Source organism: Dreissena polymorpha, chromosome 5 (genome assembly GCF_020536995.1).
Source record: "Dreissena polymorpha isolate Duluth1 chromosome 5, UMN_Dpol_1.0, whole genome shotgun sequence".
Classification (NCBI taxonomy): Eukaryota; Metazoa; Mollusca; class Bivalvia; order Myida; family Dreissenidae; genus Dreissena; species Dreissena polymorpha.
The window spans coordinates 93024880-93036950 of NC_068359.1; the positions used below are offsets into that span (position 1 = coordinate 93024880).

Genomic DNA, 12071 nt, shown 5'->3' on the forward strand with positions numbered 1-12071 from the left:
GAAATTTGAAAAATGTTCTTGCAAATTTTTTATTTCAATATGAGACTGAAAATACTAATATTTACCGCTACTGGTACTTATACACTCTTATCTTTTTTCCGCATTATGGACACAGTAAGAAAATTATCATTATTTTACAGGCTGAAAATATATGTGAAACAATCGTGACACAGACAAGTTAATAAGTGTTGATGAGGAGATTTGCTTATTGATCATGCGGATGAACAAGTCTCCCCAGTAGACGGTACATGGGTATGTGGTGTCAATGGTACTGAGGCACTCCAGGTAGTCCCTGATAGTAGACTTATTTCGTATCAATATATTGATTGCTGGTCTGATATTCAGGTGCAGTATTGAGGTGATCAGACATTACGTGAGCGTTGAATTACAGAAAGTCCTGCAACAGTTGGTTGGCGTAACTTGATAGTGTGTCTTCCTCAACAGATCATCGCATCCTTCACAGGGCGGGCAGTCACATCCAGCGGATTTTATTGTAAGTCTTTTTTGTTAAAATTGATTTATGACTATATGTGAGAACCTTTTAAATACTTATATAATCTTTATAAATCTGTGTCAAGTAATTAATTTGAGTGTTGTTTTTTCTCTCATTTTTTTTTAGAATTCTAGGTGTCTATTATGATAAAAAAAGTTTCCTGTTGACATATTTAAGACAAGTTTTTTTATGGCTTTTGATACTAAATAATATTGAAAAAAAGTAGAAAATACTACTTAATTTAATACCAGCAAACATCCGTTTGCAGTTTGGATGTTTGCAGTTTGGGACGCAATTTAATGAAATGTGAAAGTCACTCCCCTTTGACTTGTTTGTTGGAATACAGTTGAATTGTAAAGTTTGATCTTTCATTGTGCTGTAATTAAACTTATTGTCAATTAACACATATTTAACTTTGTGTAATGAACTTTGTTATTGTACGTGCCATGTATAAAATTACTTTCATCCAAAAAGAAAGTAAAACCCCTTAGAGAAAATCTAGGCTTATAACTTTAAAAAAGTTATTATGACTGCATAAATCAGTGAAATAGCAGGCAGTAAATAAATGTTCCCCATGTGTAGTGTAATTTAAAATTGATAGTGATACTGTGAATTGTTGGTTCAGCATGCCATTTGTCACATTGAACTGCTCTTACTGACCCCAATAGGAAGGGCATCAGGTGCAATAACAATTGAACATGTATACAGCAATAAAGAAACTTTAATTAAGTTCATGTAAATTTATTAACATTACAAAGCAAATTCAATGCACACACATTCAACAGTTATGGAACAAATTGTTTCTACTTTGCAAAATCAATCAGTAAATCTTAAAAGATTCATGTGACAAAGTTACTCAAGCAAATGTTTCATTCAGTATAGTATACAATGGTCAGTGTTTCTTTTTAGAATCCTTGCGTTTTCCACAGAAAGTAAACCATATTGTGACAGAGCTTTGCTCTTGGATGGAAAATGGAGCTTAATGCATTTGCTTAAAGTGACATCCCAGATTAGTCTTTTCAGCCTGCACTGAGACTAACCAGGGTTAACACTCTGCCTCAGACTAACCAGGGTTAACACTCTGCCTCACCTGCACTGAGGCTAACCAGGGCTAACACTCTGCCTCACCTGCACTGAGGCTAACCAGGGCTAACACTCTGCCTCACCTGCACTGAGGCTAACCAGGGCTAACACTCTGCCTCACCTGCACTGAGGCTAACCAGGGTTAACACTCGGCCTCACCTGCACTGAGGCTAACCAGGGCTAACACTCTGCCTCACCTGCACTGAGGCTAACCAGGGCTAACACTCTGCCTCACCTGCACTGAGGCTAACCAGGGCTAACACTCTGCCTCACCTGCACTGAGGCTAACCAGGGTTAACACTCTGCCTCAGACTAACCAGGGTTAACACTCTGCCTCAGACTAACCAGGGTTAACACTCTGCCTCACCTGCACTGAGGCTAACCAGGGTTAACACTCTGCCTCAGACTAACCAGGGTTAACACTCTGCCTCAGACTAACCAGGGTTAACAGTCTGCCTCAGACTAACCAGGGTTAACACTCTGCCTCAGACTAACCAGGGCTAACACTCTGCCTCACCTGCACTGAGGCTAACCAGGGTTAACACTCTGCCTCAGACTAACCAGGGTTAACACTCTGCCTCAGACTAACCAGGGTTAACACTCTGCCTCAGACTAACCAGGGTTAACACTCTGCCTAAGACTAGATTTTCGCTATGAAGAGACTTTCTTTAAACCAAATATTCCAAGCAAATGTGTTGTCCCTAATTTGCCTGTGCTTACTGCACAGACTCATCTGGAACAATACTTTAGGCTCATGCACGAAGCCTCATTTTTCAAGAGGGCAGCTCTTAATACACAAGCACAATTAAACATGATGACTTTTTTAAAAACACATAGAAAACTGTTACAAATCAAGGGGAAATGGTGTCAATTGAGCATTAAATAATAAGTTACCTATCACCTCACTGTAATTGTATTTAAATAACAGAATAACCACTTATTTTAATGAAACCCTCCTCTATTCAATGGCTGCAGACATTAATGTGTAAAACAGGCTGCTGAAAACCAATAAGTCCTAAAAAATTATGTTTGAGGATACATTTTAATACACAATAGCTACTATGATTTTCCCACCATAAATCTTCAACTGAAAATGGAGCAACTTTCTTGAGTCCAATCATTTTCTTTGATCTCAGAACCATATTCTGCCCATCAAATTAAATTATCTTTTTGCTCAGTTTTCACACTTGCAGAGTTGTAAGGAGAATTTGAACTGTTATAGAATGAATGGTTTTAACTAGGCCATGTAAATTTTATTCATTAAAGTTCCCTTTTCAAACTTGTTATCGAAATGTTTTATCATGAAAAATCAATTCAAAAACCATTCTTTAATTGACAAATCTGTTAATTTTGCAACAGTGTAACTTCACATTTTTTACTTGGTACTGATCTTTATGCAGTCCCTTACAAAATATAGTGTTATGTTCTTTTTAAACTTTGTTCAATAAGCAAAATCAAACAGAATCCAAATAAGGGACACAATCTGTGAGTGATAATATGCTAACATAGTTCACAATTAATGTTAATGTTTTGGAGCTTAGACATTTAAAATAGCAACATTAATTTCTAAATAAATTCAATAAATGATCTTAGAGTGTAGAGCTTAATTACATTACAGCTTTTTCAAGCACTGTGTGTTGTTCAAATTTGTGTCAGTTTTATTTCTGTTCAAAATAATTTTTACAAAAAACCCCCAATTGGATACATTTTTGCAAACTACTTGACCAACAACAGTAAGGAGAGTCTTCACCATTTCTCCTGTTTACTGTAACCAAACCCCATCAACAGGTCAACTTGGGACACACAGTCCAGGGTCATGACCTCATAAACCAGGCTTTTATGGACACTGTAACCAGGTGACTGTGTGACCTTGGACTGATAAGATCCAGAATGTCTTCCAATATCAGTGTGTGTTTTAGCTCACCTGAGTACAACATGCTAATGGTGAGCTTTTGTTATTGCCTTTTGTCCATCATTTGTCTTCAACATTTACCTTGTGAATAATATAGAGGCAAGATCTACTGCCCATTCTTCATTGAACTTAGAATATTTGTGACTGTCCCAATGAAATCATTGAAACTGGATAACATGGGGTTTAATACCAGATCATGAAGTCAACCTAAAAAAGTGTATGAAAACTATAAAGGCCATATAGATTTATTTCTTAATCTTCATGAAACTTGGTCAGTTAAATTGTCCAACTTATGTCTCAACAGGGAGTGAAACTAGGTCACGAGGGGTGTTAATCTAGATCACTAATCAAATGAAAGAAAAAGCTTGTGAACGCTCTAGATGCAACATTTATTACCCAATCTTCATTTTACTTGGTGAGAACATTTGTCTCAATAAAGTCCAACACTAGATCACTGTAAAAAAAGAAAAGTCACAGTTATGAAATATGATTCAGCATCATTTAAAACATGGCCCCATGAGGTTAGGCAGTTTTGCATTTGTGGCGATAATAAAATCATTTGGGCCATATAGAAGTAATATTTTTCAACCACTTAAAAAAACTTGCTTAGAATATTAAAAAATTGTGTTGTGATATCTGGGATTAGTTTGAAAATGATAAGTGCTCTGGGACATTTGCTCCTCTTGTTACCAATTTACCAGGTTACAACAGACATTGTCAAGTTTATGTAGACCTCTCACTGAGTGGGGAGGGAATGAATGATAGCATTTTCAGGTGCTATTAAACTAAAATGCATAATAGAACATAATCATCAGCCCATGTTTTCACAACTTGATCAGCTGATCATACGCCAGTTCATGGCTGACACTCTATACTGATTTAACCTAGACAAGGTTACATGATTATGTTTTATAAATACACACACTTTAGTTACCGTCTGTGTACATGGAGCATGTCTGTCTGTCTACAGACATGTAGGTCACGCTAGTCAAACAGCTATGTATAAACCACGCCAGTGTCTCTAGTACAGTGTGTGTACATGATAGTCATATTGAGTTTGAGTCTTTTATGTATTATTATTATTGTTTGATATATCAACAATGTTATTATTAAATTGTATGATATGTATGAAATACCATATTTAAATGGAATATAACATCGGCAGTGGTGGTGGATTGTATTGGATATTGCTATGACAGATTGCTGTAGGTATACTTTGGTTGTCATGTCCTTGATACAATTTACAGGCCAGACTGGCCTACCAGGAGAAAAAATTCACAGGCCAGTTGAAATTTTCACAGGCCTCAATTTTAAGCGTTTGACTGGGGATTACATAGAGCCATTAGTCTCGACATGGCAAAGTAAATTCACAAAAAGGCAAACATAAGCATGAAAACTTGATTTGGAATTAATGTAGTGTATTAGTTTCAGTTTGTTGATATATTTACGCTTTATACATATATACTTGAGTGTTGTCGATGTATTTAGCTAAGAGTAATTAATATATTAAATAAGTTTACCTTTAAATATCCATTTCACTAACATGCCATTACAGTTAACTGTATAGTGTGGCAAACATAATAAATCAGAATACGCACATGAATCTGATTAAACAAAGATCCATTTACATATAAATCGAATCATGTTTGCCTTTTTTGCATTTTCGAACGAGAATCCTGTAACTGTTAAATGTATTTGTCTTCGCAAATAGACTGTATTCCAATTTTCAAACACTTGTTCTGTGACATTCAGAACAATTCCAAAAAAAGAGTTTTATTTGTATCTGAAACGTATGCTACGTTGTAGAATAACACACGCTTTTAATTAATCCATACTAATTATGCGACGTCCGTCGTTAATTTGATTGTTATTTGTCCTTTTCGCTGAGCATCGTTATTTCTTTTTTTATTGTCCGCCATATTGGATCACGTTAACAACATGTGTGCAACGAACGTTTATCCTATATGTCCGACTACTTTTTGCGAACCAATAGATAAGTATGATGTTGTTCGGCGAGACGCTTCGTTGACGTTTTGAATAACTTTCGGAATTTATCGATGCAGTTTGTTACGAAATTCAACGTATTATATCTGGACTTTGTTATCATGAAATAATGTAGTTGTGAAAACTGCAAGAGGGTTACACTCTTTCGAAGCAAAAATCGCCGCCAAGTAAGGCCGACAATTTTGCATTTCACCTTCGGCCTTTTTTTAATGATCGTCGGCAATGGCCGACGGGCCGACAGGCTTTCGCCATGTCTGGTATTACTGTTGCCATTGTATATAGAGTCAGTATTAATGAGGCAGACAAGTGGTCTTCGAGTTATTGTTGCAAACTTTGTCACATTAAATCGTGTTTATATATATATATATATATTCCAACTGTTCTTCAATGTTTCAAATTTTCAATGTGATAACAATCATTTGTTGGTCTCAATATATTTTTTTTAAATAATGTTTTAATAAAAAAAAATTGGAGTCAGAATTATAGACGAAAAATTAACCGATTGTAACTAAAATGGCAGAACAAAACATCATATACCTAAATATTTTTCATAATTACAAAATAAATGATATAATTACATTGTCTTGACATTATTTTAAACAATCAACTTCCAAACAAAATCTTATGAGGATAAACATGTGAAAGTTTGTACAAAATTGGAACTCATGTAAAGCCCAGATATCTGATAAGGTGATTAATTTCCCTGGGGACATGTATACATACAACTGTGGGGCACCCCGTGAGGCTATGTACTGGGCCAGACAGGCACACATATTTTGTCTAGCTGTCTCCTTTTATCTACATTTCTCTTCAGAGAAGGCTGTGACTAATTTGTTGTATTTTTTAAAGACACCTATCTCAGTATTAGTGGCCAATATGGAAAATGATTTTTTTAAAGATTATTTTTAAGTTAGTTCTTATTTAATTAATATTAAACATATACATCTCTTATTTATTCTCAAACCTTAAAAAATTGTCAATGTGATATTGGATTTGAAGTGTTTGTTCGTCTATTTTTATGGACAACATAATCAATATGCCCCTTTTAAGGAATGTTACATGCCCTTTGTAAAATGTCACGTTTGTTTTATGTAGAAGAAAAGTTTACAAAGCCCATACTGAAAAATAAATCAGAGAGATGTGGGCAAAATATTAAGACTGAGCTGTCAAAACTTTCCATACTTTCTGGCAGAGTCATCTATTGGCAATAAATGATACACAATAGCATTAACTTCACAAAAGGGTGTCTACTTATTTATCATTTTAATGGTTATTTATTTGTTGATAAATGTTTTTTATAAGAATTCAATTAGGTCCAGTAATTTAAAGTAAATAACCCCAAGACAATTTTGAATAGTTTTCTGTCATTTTATTGTCTTTGATGGAATTTTAAAAGCCTATGCTTTTAGTTTGCTTTATTGTGTTATTAATTGGTATATTGCTTTATATTGTAAAAACACTGTATTATGTGAATTAGGAATAATACATCAATTTGGGAATAAATTGTGTTTTATCAAAAGTGCATGATATGCAGTTTTATCGTGTAAGTACCTATTATCGAACAGAACCTGATATCGGACGGTTTGTTTTGGTTCTATATGCGCATGCGCAAAAGTGCGCATGACGTCACATCCATAAACAAATGGTCATTTATGAAGTCCGTGACCTACTTGTCCACTAAGCTTGCAACAAATGCGCCGAAAACAGGTAAAAGAAATGCATTTATTGTTATTTACACGGTTTTATGTATTTTTTGCTATTACTTTTTGAATGCATTTATCAAAACGTGCATTTACACACCAAAAAGCGTATTTCCATTTGCAATTTTGGTTGCAGCAGACGTAGATTTTTTCGTCGAGTCCGGGTCACGTGACAGTCATGTGATAGTCATGTGACTTTGTTTTATTATCGCTCTTAGAGCTACAGCACAGTTCCGAAAAAATATTCCAGCTTTTCTTTCTTGACAATTGATCATCATAAAGTTAAGTTTGTTTTTCTTTTTTTTCAGTCTAATCCTAAGAAGATAATTAAACACAGAGGTCTTTACTCACCAACAGCTCTTCACAATGCATACCTTAAAGTAAAAGACAGTGGCTTGCCAGTAAGAACTGTTGCAAAACAGTATGGTGTTCCTCATACTACACTATGGGACCGTGTGAAAGGGGTTATTGACCCTGAATGCCTCAAACCCGGACCAGCTCCACTCTTCTCAAACTAGTTGACCATGTCAAGACAATGGCTGCCCTTGGGTATGGTTATACCATCAGTGAAGTTGTAGCAAGTGCTACAAACTATGCAGTGTTCCTTGGTAAAAGGCCAAATGATAAACCTTTGTCTGTGAAATGGTTTAAGGGTTTCCAGCAGCGATGGCCTGAGTTGCGAGTTGTTCGTCCGAGGGCACTGTCCAACTACAGAGCTGAAGCCACATCAGAGGCCAATGTTCATGAATATTTCAACAATTTGATGAGCGTTGTTGAAAAACATGACCTCCACAACAAACCTGAGTGTGTCTATAACATTGACGAAAAAGGTATCCAAACAGAGCATACCCCACCATTCATAATAAGTGGCACATTGAAGGCACCAGCAGTTACTTCGTCAAGGTTCTGCGTTACAACAATAATTGGATGTGGAAACGCATTAGGCACACAGCTTCCACCATTCTTTGTTTTCAAAGGGAAACGCCTGAATGCAGATCTGTTACAAGGGTCTACACAAGGGTCATCAGGGTGTATGTCTGACAGTGGCTGGTCAAATTCAGCTGTGTTTTTACACTACATGGACACCCATTTCCTCAGATATGTGCAAAGAGTGGACAAGTCACAGCCTATCCTTGTTCTGCTTGATGGTCATAAAAGCCACATAAATGTTCCAGTGCTGGATTGGGCAAAGAAGAATAACATTATTCTATTCATCTTACCGGCCCACACAAGCCATGTCCTTCAACCCCTTGATGTGGGTTGTTTTGGACCCCTTCAAAAAATCTACAACTCCATGTGTCACAGATTTATCAGAGAAAATCCCTCTACAAAAATAACAAGGTACAATGTTGCTCCTCTTGGATCTGCTGCATACGTAGCAGCATTGTCTGTGGAAAATCTTCGATCTGCCTTCAAGAAATCAGGTGTTTTTCCTGTTGACGAGTCAGCTGTTAGCAAGGAGCATTTTACCACTTCGCTACCATATGTTGCTGAACCATCTGTTCCTGAAATCAACAAAAACATGCATGAAAGAAATCCTGATGTTTTCTTCTATGAAGCAGAAGTTGTCATTAACAAAAAGAAAGAATTCAACAATGCAAAGAAAAAGAATAACATTCTTGAATTTACATCTGGCAAAGAAATAACAGATCCGATAATTGAACAGAAACTCAGGGAAAGAGCTGAAACAACAAATGAACAGAAAAACAAGCAACAAACTGAACAATCCAACAAACATTCGAAGCTTATGCCCACAAAAGAAACAGCTTCACAAACAAGGAACAAACAACTGAAAAAAAAACAATCAACAAAACAACACACTTACCCAGAGCCTGGACCCTCACATCTAAACACTGATGTTGAATCCTCTGAAGATGAAGATGATGATGAAACTTGTTGTGTATGCAGCCTCTTTCAGCCAAAAGAACTTGCTAACTGCGTATCATTGATATTTGTAAAGTGGGCCAAGTGTGACTTTGATAACTGTAGCCACTGGGTGCACTTGCAGTTTTGCACAGCCACAAATGTTTTTAGGAGAAATGACCCGTTCTATTGTCCTTGCCACAATATTGCAGAGGAATAGACTTGTGTTTTTGTGTTCAAAGCTACATGCTTTTCTAATTTTGTTAATTTTCATGTTTCAAAAAAAATTGTTCAGTTTCATGTTTGTTTATATTCACTGGAGTAGTATTTATGAACTGTTCGGTAATAGGTCATGTTTACATCGGCCGCCATTTTGTTTTGTCTGCTAGAGGTGACAATAAACAAGGAATCATTGTTATGAATTCTTGACGGATATTTGCTTGAAAATTTTACAGATAAGTTATTTAATGATTGAACTGTTAGTTATTTGTTAAAACAAATTGTTTTTGTTATTTTAAGTGTTTGCAAATTTAACTTAATTTCTTAGGTGTTCGATAACTGGTTCGTCCACCATATATGTTGTAATTATCTACTTTGACAAATTATAATTAAAACAGATACTTGCATATATAATAGCATCATTTAAATTGATTTTACTTCAAAACTGGATTTTTTATTAATTTAACAAAAAATCCTCATGAAATGAAACTGTGTCCATGCCGCGCATGGACACGGTTTAAAAATACACTTTAAATGATAAAAATACAATCACTGTTAATGAAAAAGTAATGGAAAATTGCTTATTAAGCTAAAATTATAGATAATATATTACAAAAATAAATTTAGATCATGAAATGAATAGTTTTGTTAGAGAAAATCACCAAAATGATGTCCATTCCCAGTTTGATGTCTTATTCCCAATTCACATAAAACTATTTATGATTGAAATTAACTTTTATTGTTTCCAATGTTAGATTATGCTTGATGTTATTTTTGTATTATGTTCCATGGATATTGTCATTAATATCCACTTGAATGTAAATCAGCCATTTCCTGTATGATTCACTTTGTAAACAACCGAGCTATTCTCTTAAGTTTAAATTTAATTTATGGCTAAATTAAGACTATTTTCTGACATAATAAGATCTTAGTCTTGGTAATATACTTCTTGAGAAGCCATGTGGCAATAATCTGAATTTTCTTTTGCATGGGATTTTAAACGATTTGCATTGTATTACATTAATATTCATACTTACGCGTTGAATATGTGTTGAATACAACCTTTTAAAACAACAATGTTAACACTTTAACAATTACCTCAACAGTGACATACATTTATCCATATTAGTGAGTCCCACATAGACCCGTCAATGTGTTATTGGTAATTTTAACAAGATTGTTGACAGAAAAGTTGTTAAAAAAATATTGAACAATTACTGCGTTTCCTTTTGACAGAAAAGGAAATTGACTGTGAATAATGCAAACATATGGATCCAAACATGTCTGTTTGGAAATTAAAAAATTAAAATCAACGTGAAATGTACATTCCAAATGAAACAAAAAAACTGTTTCTATTCAATTTATGTGTTTTTGCGCAAGAGACATAAGTTGAGCAGCCCATACAATAAAAATACGCCTTTCTTATATTTATATTTGTTGTTGACATTAATGATCGTACCTTGGACTTCTGATTTTTGATGCCACAAGTGTCATGTATGATACATATTTTCCCATGTTTGTTTGGTACAAATGTGACGCATATTTCACCGTTATCTTTCAGTAGGAGGGACTGTTTCAGTTGGAGAGAAAACAACATGTGAGGGGATGAAGTCCAAAGATGAAGGCTGTCAAGGTACTACCATATATGCTAAAAGTTTATTAGAATAGAAAAACAACTTGTTGTTTATTGAAGCAGTTATCTCCCCTATCCAATAGAAATGACCTCTGCATCAATATGTGTAATCCTTACAAATTTGTAAGGATTGTTGTTAATTATTTCTGACATTTTAAATGAAATTTGAATAATTTTGAACCAAAAGGTGACACAATAGCATTTATTATATTGTCTTCAGTCAGTTACAAATAGAGAATATAAAATAAGTACCGTATTTTACCATGCATAGCGCGCAGTTTTTTACCTTCAAATTTCAAAATAAAAATTCAGTGCGCGTAATACATTGACACAACGCTTTCCTGGTTGCTAAATTGCAAAAAATCCATTTCGTAATTGTAAATCTTCACAATTGCCGCCATTTTTGTTATTGCAAAAAAACTACACCCTATAATGTTATAGACTGAAGGGGCCGTTTTCGAAACAACAAATAGCGGGAAAGGTTAGGAATGAACGGGGTAGTACTAGTTTTGACAAAAATTAAAAGATGAAAAAAATGTCTTTGTTGGTGTTTTCACACTTCTTCATTGATTGTTCACTAAAAAAATCGAGGTATATCGATCCCCGTGCGCCGCGGTATTGTTTGTTAAAGTTTTCGTTGTCATGAAAACTCGTTGATTTACAACGCAAAACGTCTTATTTGAACTGAGGCTAATTATTTCAATAAGTATTTCTCAACTTCGCTTTTGGTTTATTTTGATAATTTAATCCAAAGTTTAATGTTAGCATTTCCGAAAATTTGCACTCTATGTGAATTGACAGTTTGACGTCATCAAAGGAAAGCCGCTTCCTGTCTGAAGCAATAAAGCGACAAGTTTCTCGCCGACAAAATTGGCTTCCTTTGTCTAGCAATCAACATGCCGAACCAATCGTGTGTTTGTTCCTCAATGGCAATCGTCCAATTAAATAATAGCACGTGCAAAGCTCCGCCTTCGAACCTTTTGGAAAGAACGGAGGTGGAGTTCAACGGTTAATTGAGCAAGTGTTTTACGTAAGTTGAGTTCCGATTTGCCGAAATTACTAGGCCCTAAGCATTGAAACGACGAATACATTTATCAATGATTTTCCGATCTCTGCATAAATATGCTACTGTGCGAGTATACTACGTAGGTTACAAACCAACAA

The 12071-nt window shown here is 35.0% G+C and overlaps 1 long non-coding RNA gene across 1 annotated transcript in view; it reads left to right on the forward strand.

The window, feature by feature from the left end:
• LOC127832609 (uncharacterized) overlaps positions 1-12071 on the forward strand; it is a 146103-nt gene that overhangs the window by 67748 nt on the left and 66284 nt on the right. The window contains exons 4-5 of the long non-coding RNA XR_008026986.1: positions 346-493; positions 10836-10907. This is a non-coding gene — a long non-coding RNA (uncharacterized LOC127832609). The remainder of the gene's footprint in view (positions 1-345; positions 494-10835; positions 10908-12071) is intronic.